Source organism: Cupressus sempervirens, chromosome 9 (genome assembly GCF_028749045.1).
Source record: "Cupressus sempervirens isolate cs-2001-9-10 chromosome 9, ASM2874904v1, whole genome shotgun sequence".
NCBI lineage: Eukaryota > Viridiplantae > Streptophyta > Pinopsida > Cupressales > Cupressaceae > Cupressus > Cupressus sempervirens.
Window position 1 is genome coordinate 474,866,980 of NC_143126.1, and position 20,839 is coordinate 474,887,818.

At 33.9% G+C, this 20,839-nt stretch overlaps 1 pseudogene; it reads right to left on the reverse strand.

The window, feature by feature from the left end:
- Nucleotides 1–20,839, reverse strand: part of LOC149539383 (uncharacterized) — a 117,498-nt pseudogene that overhangs the window by 35,572 nt on the left and 61,087 nt on the right.

The window sequence follows — 20,839 nt, forward strand, 5'->3', positions numbered from 1 at the left end:
ATCCTTTGCAAAGCACCTAGTAAGGTGCCTAAATGGATCATGATCTCCCTCTAAGTCTAGGTCAATCTACAATATCTAGTCAATCAAGTTTGTATAGTAGCATTGGTGGTAAAAAGGGAAAAGTTTTGGCTAAAAGAATGAAAAATTCTAGGTGCACACCATGCACACATACACACATGCATTGAGTGTGCAACACATGCACCCACCTCTAACCATAGAGATACATATATGTGCATGAACATGTGCACTAGGTGTACAAAATGCACATCTCATATCATGTAATTTTTAGAAACCCTGAAAGGCATACATTGAACACATGTGCATGTGCACCAGGTTTGCAAAATGCATCCATGCACATTTTAGACATTTATACCCCTATTTTCTATTAGTTCCTTCTATTTTGGTCAAAGTTTTACCATTTAGGTCACATTACTAAAGTTGTCTTAGGTTGTATTCATTAATGATACTAGAATTTATCCTTTGCACACAAATAAAATGGTGTGATCTGAACATTCTTTATGGCCACAAAGATTGCACCTAAACTGGTTGCCTTCAAATATTAAGGAGCACCCAAAAAATCCAAGTTTGGAGATGAACACTCATATATTTAAGGCATAGAGATATGAAAAATCAAATGGAACACCTTCCTACTATTGTACAACAAGCCCAAGGAGAGATTACCTATGGTATCCATGTTGATTAGAAGTGGACTAGTGAACACGATCTCTCATCCAATATTACTCCAGTATCAGAGTTGATTATGACTCTAGTAGACCCCTATGTACTAGAAATGAAAGTGGTTAAAGGTAAGACATGATAAATTTTCTCTAACATCAAGCCTCAAAAGATCAAGAACATCTTCCATATACCTCGAGTAGATCAATATTTACAAATCACCTATGACATGGCAGATAAGTGTTATAGAGAAAATAAGTCAATGAAAAAAGAACTAGTACATGGAAAGTACCTCATTGACTGGACACCATTGAATCAAAGAAGTAGAAAGGTTTATATGAACTGAGGTTAAATGATAGATGAAAATTAGGTGCTCTATAGTCACTTAGAAACATGCATGGTGCACTTCATAAAGACTATCAAAATATGGAAGATGCCTATTGATTAGGCTACACTCCTTAGCAACAATACATGGATGAGCATCTAATTTCAATGAATAATGTTCCTCCCTTCTACATGACCTCTTACAATGTATATATTCTAGCAACAAGACTAGAAAATTACCTAGGGTTGGTTAGGAAGGGAAGTATGTGTGATGCAAACACTTGGCTATACATAGTCTATCCTCAACTTGTGAAGTAAAAGCTCCCATTCGAAAGCCTTGAATATAGGCTCGTCAATTATGGATTCGTCTTTTATTGGTAGAAGAAACATAAAAAATAACATGGATTGGAGATTATTTCATCTTGTTCAACACATTTTCTTTATTCGAGTACTTGGTACTCTCTTATGCACAAAAAAGCTCCCATGATAACTATTAGATAGACTACTACTATTAGAGATACCAAGGCAATTGGCCTCTACTTATGATGGGGTGAGAAGATAACATAAGATGACATGGATCTAGCCAGTCATGATCAGGGATATCAATGTGAAATAGAGGTCATAAATTTCTATTTTTGACTTAGAGTGGGACCAATATCCCTAGGAGTATTATTAATCATCTCACCCATACTTTGACAATATTAGAATAGTTTAACATTTGGTATGAAAAAAGTTCATATCTAAGATGGTAATTGAGGATCATTAGATGAATTGTGTAGATGACTATGATGTTTGGATTAGGAACTATTGTAGAATGATTCTATATCTTATGGAAAAGGTTCTTAACCTAGAAGTACCCCTCAAAGAATGCAAAAAGGATGCCCCTGAGGTGTTGGATCCCTTATACAAAAGGGATAAGATATATGAGCAGGCCATCATGAATGCAAAAATCAGTTGAGAAGAGAATGATGATATTCATCATAGGGCCTGATATGTTAGAGATTTAACAAGGGAATGGGTTAGGAAACCTTTTCATTTGGACCAAATTCCTCAATCCCCAACCCTACAAGCCACTAATCAACCCAAGATGGATATAGGAACTAAGGTCACAGTTCCTACTTACCCTACAAAGTCACCAATAAGACCAAAATGGTGCATCAACATGAACGAGAGGTAGAATACTTTCAAATAGAAAGAGTGAAGAGCAAGAAAAGAAAGAGGGTCAATCGAGTGAGAGGCCATCAAGAGAAGACCCAAGAAAAGTTGGCCTCATAATAAGATGTTTAGGCATGGAAAGAAGAGATTCTACCTATAGAAGAAGGGATACCAATACAAGAAGACCCTACAACCCTGATAGAGACCACCCTATTGAACTAAGATGATTGTATTGGTGAGAAAAGAATAAAGTTAAAGAAGAAACACACTTTGTCACCTCAAATTCCAAAAGCCATCCTTGAGGTACAAGAAGACAAAGAGGGTGAAAAATTTTAATGTCTCACTTAACAAGAAAACCTACTTGGTAAGTGTTGCACAAGAAGCAAGGAGGATGATTTTGAATTAAGCACTACCTTCTATTCCATGAGATCCCATCCATGTAGAAGCCTCAAAAGCAGAAGAGGGATGGATAGTAGACATGGGAGGTGAAGGACCTAATGTGTTTGAAATTTTAGACTTTGATTTCATGACAATACGTATAGAAATAGTAGGAGAGAAGATATGGGATACCCCTCAGAATGAGTCAGTGGGAAAAGATTAGGAACAATTACCTCCTTTACATAAAGGTTTTCTTGGTATACCTCCTTTTTCATCACAATATCTTTCATTAATGCCTTGTCAACTAGAGTAAGAAATAGTTTCTCTACCTCCTTTGATAGTAGAGTTTTTAGAACTAGACCATAGAGGAAGGAAAATACATCCAATTAAAAACAAATGAAATATCAGAAGAAGGGAAGATTGTATAGGAAGTAGAATGAGATCTTCCAAGGATAGATATTAAGTCTTTAGCTCACATAGGTACCGAAGCTCAGTCTATAGTCCTCCCTCAACATGATAAAACTCTGAGTGAGGTGATAAAAGGAAAGAACAAGCAACAAATCTTTCATCTTCTATGCACTATATGTCACCTATGGGAACTACCCTAATATGGTTAGAAAGGGAGGATTTGATCTTACAAAGGAAGCATATTGAGTTCACTGAAGAGGAAGGAATGACAGAGTTGATAAAATCAATTAAGATGCCAGAATTGCCTAAGTAAGATGCTAAAACACTAGCTTTTATCATGAAGAACCTAAATGAAGATGTTTTGGTACATATTTCCATTCTACCTCCCCATAATAATACAAAAGAATTGACTCAAAAAGAGTATCAAATAAAAGAGATAGTTCTAGAAAAACCATAGTTGATTTTGCCAAGGTTTTAATAACCATGGCCTTAAGCAAGTATTTTCACACCTTTAAAGGTGAGTTGGAAATCTTGGTTTTGAGAAAGGAAAATGAGCTTCTTAGGAGATACTTGATTGAGATAGTGGTTCTGGTAGATCTTTATCATCCAAAGATTTATCTAGAGACCTCTTTAGAGAGAAAAGAGGCTAAACAATTCACAAGAGAAACTTATTCATTTTTGGATGCTTGCAAAAGGTGGCATCATATTTTTGAGGATAAAGGAGCACAAATAATATAGGGCAATTTGAACCTTTTGTACATGCCAACAAATTGATTATAGTAATAAACTAAGATTTTGGGCTAATGGATGAAGTGCAAACCTAGGATAGCAATTTGAAAATGCTAAAAGATATCGAAGGGCAAAGGTATCAGATGTGGATGGAAATATATGCAGCAGATGAGTTTGATAAGGTATATTATTGGATAGATAAGGTGTCCATAGGTAATAAATTTATGGAAGGATTATATGAGGAAATCCAAGAAATAAAGAATAAAGCTTGAGGGCAATTTTTTGAAGCAGACAAGTATTATAATGTCACTAGCCTAGAGATTTTTGGGAATGATTCAAGGACTCAACTTTCCTTGGTAGAAATAGTTGTGCAATAATTTAGAGCACTATTCAAGATAGCTTCATCTAAAGATGATGTTAGAAAAATCTTCAAGACATAAGAAGCATTATTAAAGATAGATTCCACATTGGAAGACTATGCAGTTACTAGGATAGTGATCATTAATTATCATGAGGTGCTACTGAATAAATATGACTCTTTGGATTTATTGGAAGCTCAATAAATCATGGTGATTATCCAAAAGTTCAAGAGAAAGCATCTAGACATAATTTTGGTCAAGGGGGAAGAAAACCTAGAAATTGAGTTTTGACACTTAGTAGAATTTTGGTTATTGTTTATCCTACAAGGAAGTGTGCTTTTCCTAAGGTGTGCCTTTGTAGAGGTACACTTCTCACAATGTGCACCAAATCAAGAGGTGTGCTAATGAGTTTTTAAGATAAAGTAGTGTCTCAAAATTTAATATCCATTTTCTCTTTTTGAGAATTCCATGAATTAGAAATGCATTTTGATAGAAGTTCAACTCCTAGACACATTTACAAAAGGCCAAGCTTGCATTTTTAGAAGTCTTTGTGACTATCAGATCACCTCATGGCTTCTCTCTTCTTATCTTCTTCTTCTTTTTATTTTAAGTCATGTAAACACTAGTGCACCCATTAATTAATATTAAAAAGGGTAGATATCTACTTAGCACCATTTAGAGAATTATTTTCTATGTAATTAGCTTTTTTTATTACATTTTTAGCATGATTTTTTATTAGAAGAGCTCTCACTACTAACACGAAAGGAGGAGAGGATTTTTTTAAAATACATGGATGTAATGTGTACTCTAGGCTGATATTTTGATGCAATAATAAATGTTATTAGCTCTCTCATTCTAAGTGTACTAAATCTTGTCAGAGTGTGTGATTTTATTGCGAATGCATGTTCATGAATGATAATGGAGCTAATAGTTTTATTGCAATGTGATAATTGTGCAATCTTATAATTCTAGTTTTTTCCTTATGTAAACAAATTATGTTGTTGTGATGAATGGATAAAGGATCACTATTGTTCTTACATCACATTTCGTCTCATGTGAGTGCACTTTCCATGGATGCATGATTTGATGAATCATAAAACATCTTTTAATTTTAATTAAAGTTGCCATCAATGTTGCATAAGTGAAGTTGAGGAAATGTTGCTCCTAGTTTTATTGGTTTCCTACTAGGTCATTTTGGTAATTTAATTCACAAACATGTTGTTACTTGGGCTTATGTATGTTAGGAATTTTCCCTTTCAATAATTTTCTTTAATCTTTCATTACTCTATCTTCATTATTTTCTTTCCAAACATGTGGTTAAAATAGGAATACATATAGGTGCATTGATAAGAAATTCCATTCATCATAAAAAAATAAAATACAAAATTATATTGATTTTGTGGTCACATTTCAGCTAAGTTATGCAAAATTGGTAGATACCAACAAAGGCATCCTTGTGAACATTCATATTTATCTTTGATTGAGTTGCCCAATATGTTGAAAAACAACCATCCAGAACCTTGGGGTTCGTCATTGACCAACTTTTGAAGAGAGAGATTCTAGAGAATTTCTACCATTAGCATCGTGCAAAATGACCACTCAATAGGTGGTGCTAGGAGGGCTATAAAACCATTTTTCCAAAAAGACAAAGTTGTTTGATAGCTCTATAATTTACAAAGTTCTGTATTTTTTGAAGTCTATCATAGTTAGAAGGTGTGCTTTTCAAAAGGTGCACTTTTTACATGATGGACATTTTACAAGGTGTAGTTTCAGAGTAAACACAAATTGGAAGATTTTGAACCACCATCTTTGTTTCAATGAGCAATAAGGTCTTCACCTAGTAGACATGACTTCTTAGAACTCAGTGACTTTCACAAGCCTTACAGTGATAAGGGGATACCTAGAATCCAACCACTCACATTTAAAATCCCATCATCTTCATCTATTCCGCATTCAAACTTTCCCCCACCTACCATTCCATTGTACCCTCCCTCCATGGCTTTTGTTGCAAATGTAGAAGATTCACAAATCAACATGCAAGGTTCACTCAACGAACTTTTGAAGAACCCTAAGAAATTATTCCCAGGTTTCAACTATGGAGAAACATAGATATTCAAAGATCACATCAAGATTTTCAATGAAATATGTAATTGAAAATATATTCAAGAATAAAAAATCATCCTTCACCTATTCTCACATACATTGGGAGAGGCTTCATTTAACTAGTACATAAATATTCCACCAGGATCTAGTTCAATTTGGGAAGATTTTGAAAAGTTATTCTTGGTTTAATTCAAAACATTCATTAATCTAGTTATGATACACCACCAATTCATATCTATCAAGAGGTATCCAATAGAAACCATCTCACATTTCACTCATCATTTTCACATAGCATACCACAAGTTGGAAACCCCTTACATTGTACTAGTAAGGGATGCAATTCAAATCTATTTAAACTCTATGAACCAACTCACTTCTATCATCCTAAGGATGTTGTTTACAAATATTGACACCTTAGAAAAGGTCTTCAAAGAAGTAGTCACCTTTTCTAAATAGGCTTACCTCAATGGAGGAGGTATGATGGTTCCAACTCATGCTAGTGTGATAGTACCACCATACCATGTTGGTGCACAAGTGATGCCTAGTCAATTCATTCCATTAACTACAATTCCATTGCAATAGGAATTTTCTACTTTAGTGTGAGCTATAACCAACCCAAGATATGGACCTCCAAAAGATGCCTTTTTCAAGAAAAAGGTCACACCATTTGTTGAGGCTAAAAATAATGTTACTACCGAGCTAAACCAAATGAAAAAGGCTATGTGATAGAGGTATGCTCTGACACCACTGACAAAGGTCCACACAACCCTTAACAACTCACAACCAAGAATGCAACAATATGAAGAAAATTTTATTATACTTGAAAATCCAATAGTAATTACAATAACATTTTTGCAAGATCTCTCAAGATCCAATCCAAACCCAAGCTAGTCCAGATCCACACTCTGGTAGAAACTTCTGAGATCTCAACTTGTGCTCGCAAGCCACCAAGCAACCTCCTTGTTTCTAAACCGCAGCCACTAGCTCTTCTCCAACCTTGTCCAAGATCTAAGTGTAAACTGCCTCACATTCGGTGCTCTGTCTACACACTCACAACTCCATCACAATCCTACTATAAACTGCCTCACATTCGGTGCTTTGTCCACAGACTTAGGAAAACTCACTCTTCACTTCCTCCTTCTCTTTCACACCTTGAAACTTTCCAAGATTTCCAAGCTTCCACTACTCAAGTTTCTCCTTCTCAAGCTTCTCCTCCTTGAGCTTCTACTCCTCGAGCTTCTCCTTGAGCTTCTACTCCTCAAGCTTCCACTTCTCAAGCTTCTCCTTCTCAAGCTTCTCCTTGAGCTTCTCCTTGAGCTTTATTTAGAAATGCTCATATGCCTTGCTTAAATAGGCACTTACCACCCCATGCATGACTTATCCACAACCTTCTAGAATTCCTGCACAACCTTCTACAACTTCCATAACCTTCTACAATATCCACAACTTTCTACAATATTCATAACTTTCTAGAATTCTTCCCACACACCTTGATAAATGGAATGACAACCATTTTTTTTTTTTTTTTTTTCTATTATGCCACCTATGCACCTCGAAAATAGAAATTTCTCCTTTTCTTTTCTTTTTCTCCTTTTTATTTTTTTATATTTTTATTATTTCTCTTCTAATTTTTGTCACTTTCTCTCTCCTCCACAAATTTTTTTTTTTTTCCAATAATTTTCCCATGCAAGATGCTCTTGCATCAGACTCCCCTGATAGATAGAAAAGTGTGTTCCATACTTTGACACCAAAAGAAATATCTACCACCATCTTCATCTTTACCAAAGGTTTTGACCTCAACAAGGACAAGAAAACCACCATGCAAATCTTCCACATCTGCATCCATATCTCAAACACTAGCATCTCAACCATCCAATCAACATGCTCATTCCTAGGAACAAACTGAACATAATTCTTCAAACCCTCATCCACATCAGCAACTAGTGAATTCATACCCATAGCAACAAACCCTGCATCAACAAGAACAAACTCCATATTAGCACCAACATGTAGATCTCCATCAATACATACCGGACTAGCAATATCATTGCTCACAACAAGATGCTCTGCAATACATAACTCACCTCCAACAACAATTTGATCATCCATGACCAAGTGCTCTGCAACATACAAGTTACAACCAACATCAACTAGATCATCCATGACCAAATGCTCTGTAGTCTCCATGTCAGACTCAACCAACTGATCATGAAAACCAACCTCTGTCCCAACATCAACAAGGTTAGGAATATCTTCATCAAAAACCTCTATTTACTCTATAGGTTTTGCATCAAGCTCCATAAACTAATCAGCAAAATCATCCTCTTCCACCTTGACCTTCTTAGCTTGATCAGCCAATCTAGCATCCAACCGAGAAATCATCTTATAAAAATTCCTCTCCACTATATCATGGATTTTCGCAATCATCTTAGGGTCCAATCCTCTTGGAGCCATCTCCCAAAATCTTCATAAACCCTCTATAACAAATCCTTCCCACGCTCCTTGTGACAACCTCAAATTGTTTGCAAGTCAGATTGCAACCTGCCACCTCGCATGAACAATCATGAACCACATCACAAGTCTAGGACAACAGATTTGCAATCCACCAGCTCTAATAAAATTTGCGCAACCAAGGTCCTGGTGCAAACTGCCTCACACATCGGCGATCTGTTTGTACACTCAGGAACTCCTGCTCTAATACCACTGATAGAGGTACGCTCTGATACCAATGACAAAGGGCCACACCACCCTTACCAACTCACAACCAAGAATGCAACAATATGAAGAAAATTTTATTATACTTGAAAATCCAATATTAATTACAATAACATTTTTGCAAGATCTCTCAAGATGGAATCCAAACCCAAGCTAGTCCAGATCCACACTCTAGTAGAAACTTTTGAGATCTCAACTTGTGCTCACAAGCCACCAAGCAACCTCCTTGTTTCTAAACCATAGCCACTAGCTCTTCTCCAACCTTGTCCAAGATCCAAATGTAAACTACCTCACATTCGATGCTCTGTCTACACACTCACAACTCCATCACAATCCTACTGTAAACTACCTCACATTCGGCACTCTGTCCATAAACTCAGGAAAACTCACTCTTCACTTCCTCCTTCTCTTTCACACCTTGAAACTTTCCAACCTTTCCAAGCTTCCACTACTCAAGTTTCTCCTTCTTGAGCTTCTCCTTCTCAAGCTTCTACTCCTCAAGATTCTCCTTGAGCTTCTACTCCTCAAGCTTCCACTTCTCGAGCTTCTCCTTCTCAAGCTTCTCCTTGAGCTTGATTTAGAAATGCTCATATGCCTTGCTTAAATAGGCACTTACCACCACATGCATGACTTATCCACAACCTTCTAGAATTCCTCCACAACCTTCTACAACTTCCATAACCTTCTACAATATCCACAACTTTCTACAATATTCATAACTTTCTAGAATTCTTCCCACACACCTTGATAAATGGAATGACAACCATTTATTTTTTTTATTTTTTCTATTATGCCACCTAGGCACCTTGAAAATAGAAATTTCTCCTTTTCTTTTTTTTTCTCCTTTTTATTTTTTTATTTTTTATTATTTCTCCTCTAATTTTTGTCACTTTCTCTCTCCTCCACAATTTTTTTTCCCATGCAAGATGCTCCTGCATCACTATGTCTCATAAAACCAATGATTTAACCTATCTTAGACTATCACAATGGTAGAATAATAGTTTCCTAAGAACTAATACAACCTCATACAGTAATAGCTATGGTCAAAAGTAGAACAATAATTTCAGCAGGAATAACACTGGAGGGAACAATTTCAACATGACAGATCAGAACAATGGTTTCCAGAGATAGAATCGACAATGGAATTGTCATCCAAAAAATAGAAGTATCGCTATAGACACTAATAACAATGCTTAGTTCATCAACATCAATCAACTTGACACTAGTCAAAGGACACCCAATGATGATAACTCATTTTTTAGTAAAAATCAAGAGATGAACAAGAATTTTCATTGTGCTAATAATGGGTCCCCTATTTAGTTCAACACCATGTTTTTATAATCTTATGATCCTACACTAAAAACCAAAACAGGAGACCCAATAAATGAATAATTCATCTTTCCATTCAACCAAGAATCAGACCCAGAGATGTTCACCTTTCAGAATGATAACTAGAATACTTATAATTTACACAATAAAAGGGAACCCATGACTTATGGAATTCCCCTTGGATTATAGCCAACACCACTAGACCCAAGAGATAATAATAATCCTACAACTATAAGAGCACCCTTCTTAGGACAAGAAACTCAAGCACAAGGGAACATACCTACTATACTAAAGAATCTACCTTGGTCAACTAACAAGTACAATGTCATCAAAGAGTAAAAAATAACTAAGGCTAATATCTTAATGTATAATATGCTATAGAGTTGTCCTATCTAAAGGGAAGCACTATTGAAAAGCCTTGATCATACAAAGAAAACACCCATCACTAGCCCTTAGAAGAAAATATCACCATAGGTTAACACCTCTAAGGCTATGCCAACTATGTATAAAGAGAAAGCTGAAGTGCCCCCCTTTCTTCTTAGCCTCATAATTTTTGGAAAGAATCTTCATAATTTTTTCATACATTTAGGAGATTCCTGGAATGTCATGCCACTTTCAATATCTCAGAAGTTAGGATTCACTCAACAACCTATGAATAAAATAGTGTTCTAACTTGAAAAAATAAAAGTGAATGTCATCAAGGAGTGTTGAAGGATATTCACATATATTTGACCATAGAGCCTCAAATTTAGGATATCATTGACATACATGTAGTAGAAATTCCAAAAGTATATGGTCTACTACTAAGTAGAGAATGTACTATTTGTTTAAGAGGGTGGTTATTAATAGATCACTCAATAATGGCTTCCTTGGAAGGGATTGAACAATCACACTAAAATAGATGCCAACACAAAATTAAACATAATAACCATGGAGTATAATTCTCTAAATGAAGTGGTATTTCTTGAATCAAATTAAGGCTCTTATAGAGTAGTGGATTTTGATATAGCTCAGACTAAAAATTCCAATAGCTAGACTATTATAGGATCTTAAGACCCACCCCACAGGAAGAAATCATAACTCAGTTCATAGATAGCATGGTTTCAAATTTACTATGTTTGGGAGAAGATGCAAATCTAAATATCCTACTCTTTCCAAGGTTCTATAGGTTGCACCATACAAGTCACTCAAAATTTGAATGCTCAGACTGTCAAAAAGAAATTGCTTGAGTTTTAACTCAAGTGACACACTCTACAACCAACCAAACCACAAGTGGAATACCCAAAGATAATTCAAGTCACCTATGTACACCAAAAATCATGAGCAAAGCGGAGAAGATAGGAGAAGATCTAAATGCTTCATGCAATGACATCCCCTTAGATTGGGGAGCTTTATCTTCTCCTCCACTAGTGATGATTAAAGTTCTTAGAAGGACATGCTTTGTGAAAGGTTAAGGTTGGACCTCAATTTTCATTCAACCTAAATTGAATACTACTAAAATCATGGAGCTTATTCAAGAAATTTAAGATAAATAAATAGAACAAACAACCCTTGTTTCAAGTTTAACCACTAGTGAGTCATCAATCCCAACATGAGGTAGGATGCACTGGGTCCCCAAAATACAATCTTTCAAAGACCAATTGAAATAAAAGGTTCAGACAAATAAACACAAAGCAAGGAAACCAAAATAACAACTAGTATGGACATTTAGGTTCGATGGTTCCAAATGTAAACTAGGAGTCAAAGGAGGTATTGATTTAATTAACCCTAAAGATAAGTCTTTTTATGTTGCATATCATTTACAATTCATGTGTACTAAAAATGTTGCAGAATACAAAGCCTTGATACATGGACTCCTCTTCGCACTAGGAAAGGGTGTTGAATCTCTCATAGTTGAAAGAGACTACCATTTGGTAATTTAACATGTTGAAACAATATATTCTTGTAATGATAAAAGATTGCTCACTTACCACAACACATTTTGAGAATTATTGGAATATCTTGAAGCCCTAAATGTTAGATATTTTCCAAGAAGAAGGAATGTAGTAATTGATGCCCTTGTAATCTTTGGTAGTGCACTACAACCCATAGAAAGAATGAAACTCAAAAGGTTCTGAATAGAACTCATGGATGCCTCATCTATCCCTAACAATATTACTAACTTCTAGATCTTTCAAGATGATAAACACATTCTAGAATTCATTATGTGCAATTATTTGATCGAAGAATAAGAAATTGAAGACACACCTAATGAACAACTTGACAAGGATGAACTAAAGATGTAGATGTGATCATAAATTTAAAAACTAATCTTATTCTTAAGGGGATGATGGAGCTATAATGCATCTTTGACCAAGATGAGTTAGTATGAAATAAGAGGACCAATGAAGAAAAGGGGATCAAAGAATGTGACTCTTATAACCTAGGCATAGAAGAAAACTCTAAGATGATGAGAATTAGAAAATTTTGTAATTCCCAAGAATGAGAAAATATTCTCTAGTTACTCACAAAATATAGAGATATCATTGTCTAGAGTTATGAAGAGCTCAAGACATGTGATCTTGACATCATCACTCATGATATTCCTTTGAAGCTTGATGCTAAGCCTTTTGCCAAATTTAAAGGTAGGTAAACTCCATTATTGAACCCTTGATAATGAGAGAAGTCCAAAAGATACTAGATGCCAAGATTATTTTTCCTATTTGACACTCTACTTGGGTTGCCAACTTGGTACCTATGACAAAGAAGACTAGGGATATTCATCTTTTTGCAGACTTTTGGAATTTGAAATAGGCATCCCAAAAAGATAACTACACATTTCCTTCACTTGAAAAAGAACTATAGCCTGTAAATGGACCTAAGATGATATCTTTTATAGAAGGATACTCGGGATGTAACCAAGTAATGGTAGATAAGGAAGAAAAATTAAAGAAAACAATCACCATGAAATGGGGAACATTTTCTTATAGAAGGACACCCTTTGGTTTATTCAATGCAAGGGCTACATTTCATGGATGAGGCATTTAAGGGTTTGGTAAAAAAATGCATAGTTAATTATATGGATGACCTCATAATACCCATATCACTAACTTGAACCAAGTTTTCAACCAATGTTAGAAATATGGTAAATCTCTTAACCGAATGAAATGTTCATTTAGAGTTACCAAAGGGAAACTCCTAGATCACATAATTTTGGATGTCATTATTTCAATTTATCTTGAAAGGATAACGGAAACTCTAAAGTTGTTGCATTCCCATAGTTGCAAAGAGCTTAAATCTTTCTTTAGCATGTAAGTTTATTAGTGGGTTTTCCAAAATAGTCCACCCACTCAATGATTTATTAGATAATGGAGAAAAAATTGATTGGGTTCCTAAAGTTGAGAAATATTTTGAAGATATCAAAGGCTATCACAATTGCAATGGCCACTCATCGCCCAAGTGACACCAAAAGAAATTGGCTCCCGTCAAATGGGCATTAGACTTTTTCCATCACAACTTGTGATGCCAAGGGAATCCATCATAATTATGATGGTTAAAGGTGTCATAAATTGAAGTGATATAGGAAAAGATTCCATCTTTACACCATCACAATTATGATGTTAATCCATCAGAGACATCGTTATAAGTGCGATGTGCATGTAACAACGACATTGTAGGACCAACAACTAGCCGTCAGACTAGTCTGTCATAATAGTGACCGTTATGTGGCAGAAATATTTTTGGACTAATAACTAGCCATCAAAATCATGATGACTAGTTGTATTAGTAAAAAAATGGGAGAAAAAAATGAATAGCTATTATGCTCTTATAGCTCATTCTAAATTCATATAGTTAGTTGTCGTGCAATCATAGGTTAATATTGAGCTTCACTTTGTTTCAAGAATATATTAATAGTATGGTGTGGGGTGGGTTTAAGAGTTTTAGTTTCCATAGTGGACATCATATTGGTAGAGATTTGAGGGGTAGATGTAGAAAGGGTCAGGTTAGGAAGGACAACCTACACATTGATAAGTTTGATAGGACAAAGATTCCTATGGAAATCATAAACCTTAAACATAAATGCCTAGTGTAGGATATTATAGGGTTTTCCTTTCTTTGTCTTATACTTAAGCTTAAGAATTCTTTCATCCATGGAATGCGAGAGAAAAAATGGGAAGGAGATGAGGTTACAATTATGAAAAATGGTTTAAAATAGGGAAATGGTAGTAGCAAAAAATCTAAAATCTACCCTCTACGGTGAGATGTCTCATGATATCATAGCATACCTCTTTTCAAGGATCCAATAACTCTATTTTGACAAAACCACCATGATCATCTATTGGGCTTTCATTAGGCCAAAATCATTGGTTAAGACTAGCTTCATCTACAACACTAGTTTGCTTCCACCATTTATGGCCCTTCAAGGATAAATCACCGACCTTGGTAATGAACTCCTCGTTGATCTCAAATGAGATCTCATTTACAATCACCTATCTATTATTCCAAGAGTTAGCAAAATTCATAGAGATCACTTTCTCATATCCCTTAATACACTACACAAATGACACCAAACTGCCCTCTTTCATGTAAGTCCATGTAACGTCTTTGTAGTTTTCAATGGAACTTGGCTCTATATAAACAAAGTTACTAGCCATTTCCCCACTCTCGACCAGGTCCTCAATAAAATCCTTAGAGATATTTGACATAACCCCAACTAAAATCTAGTAAAGGATTAAAAAAAATAGAGAGAGCACCTAGAAACTTGTGACCTAAGGAAATAAAATTTTGAAAAGTCAAATGAAAAGGCTTTGAAAAACAATGCCATATAAGTGTAACCTTATTCAAATATTCATAATGATCATTGGTAATTTTTCTCCTTTCATTATTGATGCTTGTACTATCATTTTTAAAACCACTAGTCCTTTCATATCTCACATAGTCCCACCTAATCTTGTGAAAGTTGGCATGTCAATTTAGGCATAAAAATGTCCCATTTTTGTTCTCACTTTTTGGTCTAATTAGAATCCCATCATAATTAATGATGGTATTGATGTAGGAAAGGGATGAATAACTAGGGCCAAAGGCACACCCAGCTATACAAACCACTCTGCAAGAGTTAACATGAGGAACAATGCCAAGGAAAGAGAGAACAAGGATATATTTATTGATTCATCAAATATTCAACATACATGCCCAGCTGTAAGGCCTTCTAGGTTATGGCCAATTACAAATGTACAACTTCTAGATCTCCAAATCAGCTTTTTAAATCCACATATCGCTTTTCTTTTGAACTCTCCCCAAAAATTTTCCCTAACCCTAAACCTAAACACCCTACTTATACTTGCCAAAATGGCTTACGGATAATTCTAGAACATAGAGAAAGCACAAGTCGGCCCTCATCAAATATAATTAACTATACCAAAATTAAATGTGAGCAAAGTCGACACAATTGGAACTAGGTAGAATGAACTAATGTGCAGGATTACAAAGAAACCCAGGATGCTCCTACATCAGACAACCAAGGTTGGGAAAAAAATGATTCTCCTAAATCATGCAAGTGTTACACCCTAAGCTGAATCCAACTCAGACTGAGAAATCCATGTAGCATCTTCAACTGGTCTATTCTTCCACTTCACCAAATATTCATAGTAATCTTTTCCTCCTGTGCCCTTACCAACTCTTTGATCCAATATCAATTCAACCTCTTCGATTTGCTTCTTAGGATAATCATTAGGTACAAGAATTTCATCCTTTGAGTCATGATACTTATACAAATCAGCAATATTGAATATAGGATATATATCCATGTCATCAGGTAACTCAACTTCATAAGCATTACCACTATCAAACTTCTTCAAGATCTTACAAGGTCCAAATTTCTTCATCTTCAGCTTACTGTATGTTCTAGCTGGGAATCTTCCTTTCTTCAGATGAACCATCACCTCATCACCAACTTGGAAATCATGGTGTCTTCTAGACTGATTAGAATTCTCTTTATACTTCTGATTACTTTGTTCCAATCTCAACTTCACTTCCTTATGCAAAGACTCCATAAAATTAGCAAATACTTCTCTTGCAACGCTTCTCTTTTTTTCACCAACAACATCTCTCAAATCTGATATGCCTCTAGGATGCATTCTAGTAACAATCTCAAAAAGTGTCTTCCCTGTACTCCTATTCACAAAATTGTTATATGCAAATTCAGCTTGTGCCAATACCATCTCCCAATTACTTGGCTTATTCCCAACCAAACATCTTAGCAAATTACCCAAGCTTCTATTCACAACCTCTGTCTATCCATCTATTTGTGGATGGAATGTAGAACTAAATTTCAACTCAGTACCCATCTTCTTCTACAAAGTCTTCCAAAAATATCCAACAAACTTACTATCGTTGTTAGAAATAATACTTCTTGGTAATCCATGCAATCTCACAATCTCTTTAAAAAAAGGTTCAGCAACATGCTCAGCATCTGATGTCTTCTTACATGGTATAAAATGAGCCATCTTAGAAAATCTGTCCGCTACCACAAATATGGAATCATACCCTTTCATTGTCTTAGGCAATCCAAGAACAAAATCCATACTAATGTCAGTCCAAGGTTTCTTAGGAATAGTAATAAGTGTATACAAACCAGTATTTTGACTCACTCCTTTTTCAACTTGACAAACTCCACAACTCTTTACAAATTTTTGAACATCCTTATACATTTGTGGCAAATAATATTTTTCTTTCAGCAAACCCAATATCTTATCAATTCCAAAATGTCTAGCTAATCCACCACTATGCTTTTCCTTAATTAGATTCAACCTCATAGAACTTCTAGGAATACACAACTAAATGCCTCTGAACAACATACCTTCTTGAATGAAATACTCATCATACTTACTTATGTGATTTGTCAGATTTGGTGCTCTGCACTCTCTCCATGCCTCAAAAAATCAAGATCAACATCGTGTAACTCTGTCATCTCATCAAAACCAAGAAATTCAACCTTCATTTCAGTCAACAAAGAATGTCTTCTACTCAATGCATCAGCAACTTTGTTAGTAACTCCACTCTTACTATCAGAGCCTGAGTTTCAACATTGGGAGCTTTGGGTATATTGGAATGCTACTAGTTATTAACTAGTTGAATAAAACAAAAACTTAAAACTATCATGTGTATCTTTTTCAAACTAAAAATGTGAAACTAGGTGAACTGAAACAAAATTTAAAACTATTACTTGCATATTTTTTTTTATATTTCAACACTTAGCTTTCAAAACTAAATTTTTTAGTGAAAATCTAAATGAAGGCAAAACTAAAAATTGAAACTCATTCTAGCTACAAAACATGTATCTTTTATCTATGTTGTAAGGTAGTAAACCTCTATTTATCTTTGCAATCATTAAGTTGCTCTTGTTTAGAATGAATTAAGGGATCCATTTTAGTAGTTGTTAAAAGAATGAATGTTGGATCGATATGGTTTTCGGTTTACCATTAAACCAGAATGATATTGCTCTAAGGGTGTTGTAATATCTTCAGTGGAAACATGTTTCCCTATAGAGGGAAAGGGTTCAATGAGACCCACATAGTGAGTATCTTAGTTTTTCATTCTTGTAGGCTTCCAAGAGCAAGCCTAATCCCAGGGGGGGTGGATGTAGTGCCTTCCCCTAGTTCACATTTTGTTATCGTTGTTGAACTCTTTTAGAGCTAGTTTTATGTTGTTGGTTAGTAGCATTCTTTTAAGATTATCAGATATTGTGCTATGGATTCAGTTTATTATGTGATGAGATTACTTAGACTCTACATTTCATGTATGTATGATTATTATTTTTAGTGTTCACAATTATTGATGATGATTATTACATTACTTTCAATTATTAATGATGATTAGTAAGATGATTTATTATCATATGTGCTTTCTTATGGATACTTACCCCATACTTGCATGTGTATGGTGTGTGTGTTTTTCTTGCATGTTTGCTTTTGTATGATGTGTCTGATGTGGTTAAAGAAGGGAGTCATAGTCACCTGCTAGTCGAGATCTACACGATGCACCACTTCCTATCATTGTTTGTTTAGTTTAGTATATATTGTGTTTGTACATGCATGGTTTTTATGCAGGTTGCAGGTACTGGGTATCGACTTCCCTGAATTTCCAGGATTAGCGTACCTTATCACATTATCTCAATGATAAGAGAGGGAAGATAAATTCTCAAGTTCAAATCCCAACCCTTTGAGCCATTTGTCCTAATTGGAAAATTAGGACAAGTATCTGAGTTGAATACCCATTGAATGTGTCAAATGACATATTTCATGATTTTTAACCTTTTAGATTTATTTTGTATGATTTGTTCTATGATGGGTTTTCATATTTTATCTTGGAGGTCTATGGTGAATTTTCCATTAATTAAGTCTTAATAAATAGATTTAATTAATAAATTATTTATTTGAGAAAATTAATAAAATATCATGATCTTTGATATTTTGATTGTAATTAATTAAATATGAATTATTGGGGAAAAGGAATTAAATAAAAGAAAATTAGAAATTAAAATTAATAATAATTATAAAATAATAATAAAGTAATAAATAAAATAATAATAATAAAATTTATAAAAATTAAAATGAAAGTTATAAAATTTAAATAGAAATGATTTAAAAAGTAAATTGGACTTATAAGCTTGCATGGGAATTAACATGTGTCAACAACACGGGGGTTAGTGCATCAATTAAGCACAAGGTGTCTACAATTCTATGACTCATCAAAAAAGAATTGGAAAAGACCCATGCTTAGTTTGTGACACCTTTCAGCGGTTTCAAGAAGCATTTCAAAAGTTTTTTGAGAGCTCTTGATATTCAGGCATTCATAGAAGCTTAATAGAAGAATTGCGAATGATGGAGAAGGAAGGGATTTTCTATGGACTTCAGAGGCATGAAAAATTAGCATCAGTGTCCAGGTGCACTCGTGATATTCTCATATTCCCTTTGCACTCTTTCTCTTCCTGTCTTCATCATATTTGTTTATGTGTCTGAATACTCTCTATATTTGAAATTGGAATCTAGATATTTTATTTAGATGAAAAGAAAAGAATAGAAAAACCCTAGTTCCAAATGAAAAAGAAATTAGATTTTAATCGGGTTTGGGTTCGAATTAATATTAAATTAGAAAGACAAGATTTGGAATTAAAATATAAATTTTATGGTGAAAATTCAAATGATTAGATATAATCTTTCTATCAAATTATATTTTCATATGTGTATAGACAAACCTATTAGATGGATGAATGGGTAAATTTAGAGAACAATTACATTTTAAGAGGAAATTCTTAATTCATCACAGATTGTCCTATTGCTGCCCCTTGGATAGACCCGAACTCAGTCATTCATAACTTTTTATTGTGATCGAATTTATTCGATCGCTCCACTCAAAATTGGTGCAACTTGATCCTCTCCAACATATTTAAATTTCAGCTCAATCCAATGGTTCATTAGGGAGATATGACCGTCGTACTAGGACTATTTTATTCAAAGACAAATATTTCTCCATTTTCCATAACCAAGAGTTCTTTATGCTTAAACTTCACAAAAATAATATATCAAAGCATGGAATGAATTAAGATATTATTGCAATCTTCCCTTATTAGAATCTTATTAATATACATTAGTTTTATATGATTTATTATCTAATCTAATTAAATCAAATTTAATTAAGATTAATTAATAGTAGAAGAAGTGTAATTAATTACTAGTCAATCTAAGTAAATGAATGAGAGAAAATTAAAAGAAAAGAGATTTTTAATATAGTTTATATAGTGAAATTTTTATAATATTGAATACTATTTAATATATATTAAACAATTTTAGAGTTGTTTAATGAAGATGATAATGTTAAGAATTTGGAGATTATTCATGTTAAAATCTACAGTGAGTCTTATTGGTTTGTGATAGGGATCTCTTTCAAACAACGTTTATATAGACAAAATATTATTAGAACAATTAGAAAATGGAGTTTAATGGTTGATTTTAATATTGATTAAATAATTGTAAGATGATAATTTATATTATGTTGATTTAAATTTATAAACTCTGAATGATATTGGATTAAGACTGAATTATTATATTATTGGTTAATACATTTGAATACCTTAATTGAGTTAAGAGTTAGCCAAATATTAACTGAGTTTATGGAAGGATTCTATAGATCGAGTATGTATAGTTTGAGGAGTTTATTATTTATTAATGTTTGCAAGGACTAGCAAACTATTAATAAATAATGGTTTAAATAGATATCAACAAATTTGATAAGAGTTAATCTAGTGGAGATTATTTATTGATTGAAGTTTGGTAAAAGATAATAATTTTTGGAGTTGGATTATAATTGATTTTTAATCAATTGATATTCATTGAGTTGATATTATAAGTATGATATTAATAATTAAGTTGTGCGATAGAGTCTTATTTGAAAATATTAATGATAATACGAATTTGTTAAGGGAATGTTGGTACTCTTTGAAAGATGACGAATATGGTCATTTAAGATTTTCAATAATTATTATTGAATTATTAATATGATCTTTTGAGTATTGAATTATAGTTGACTTTTATCATACAAAATTATAGTTAGTTATTAGTCAACTGATATTAATTGGAATGTTGCTATGATTATGTAATTATTAATTAAATCAATCAATGAGAGTT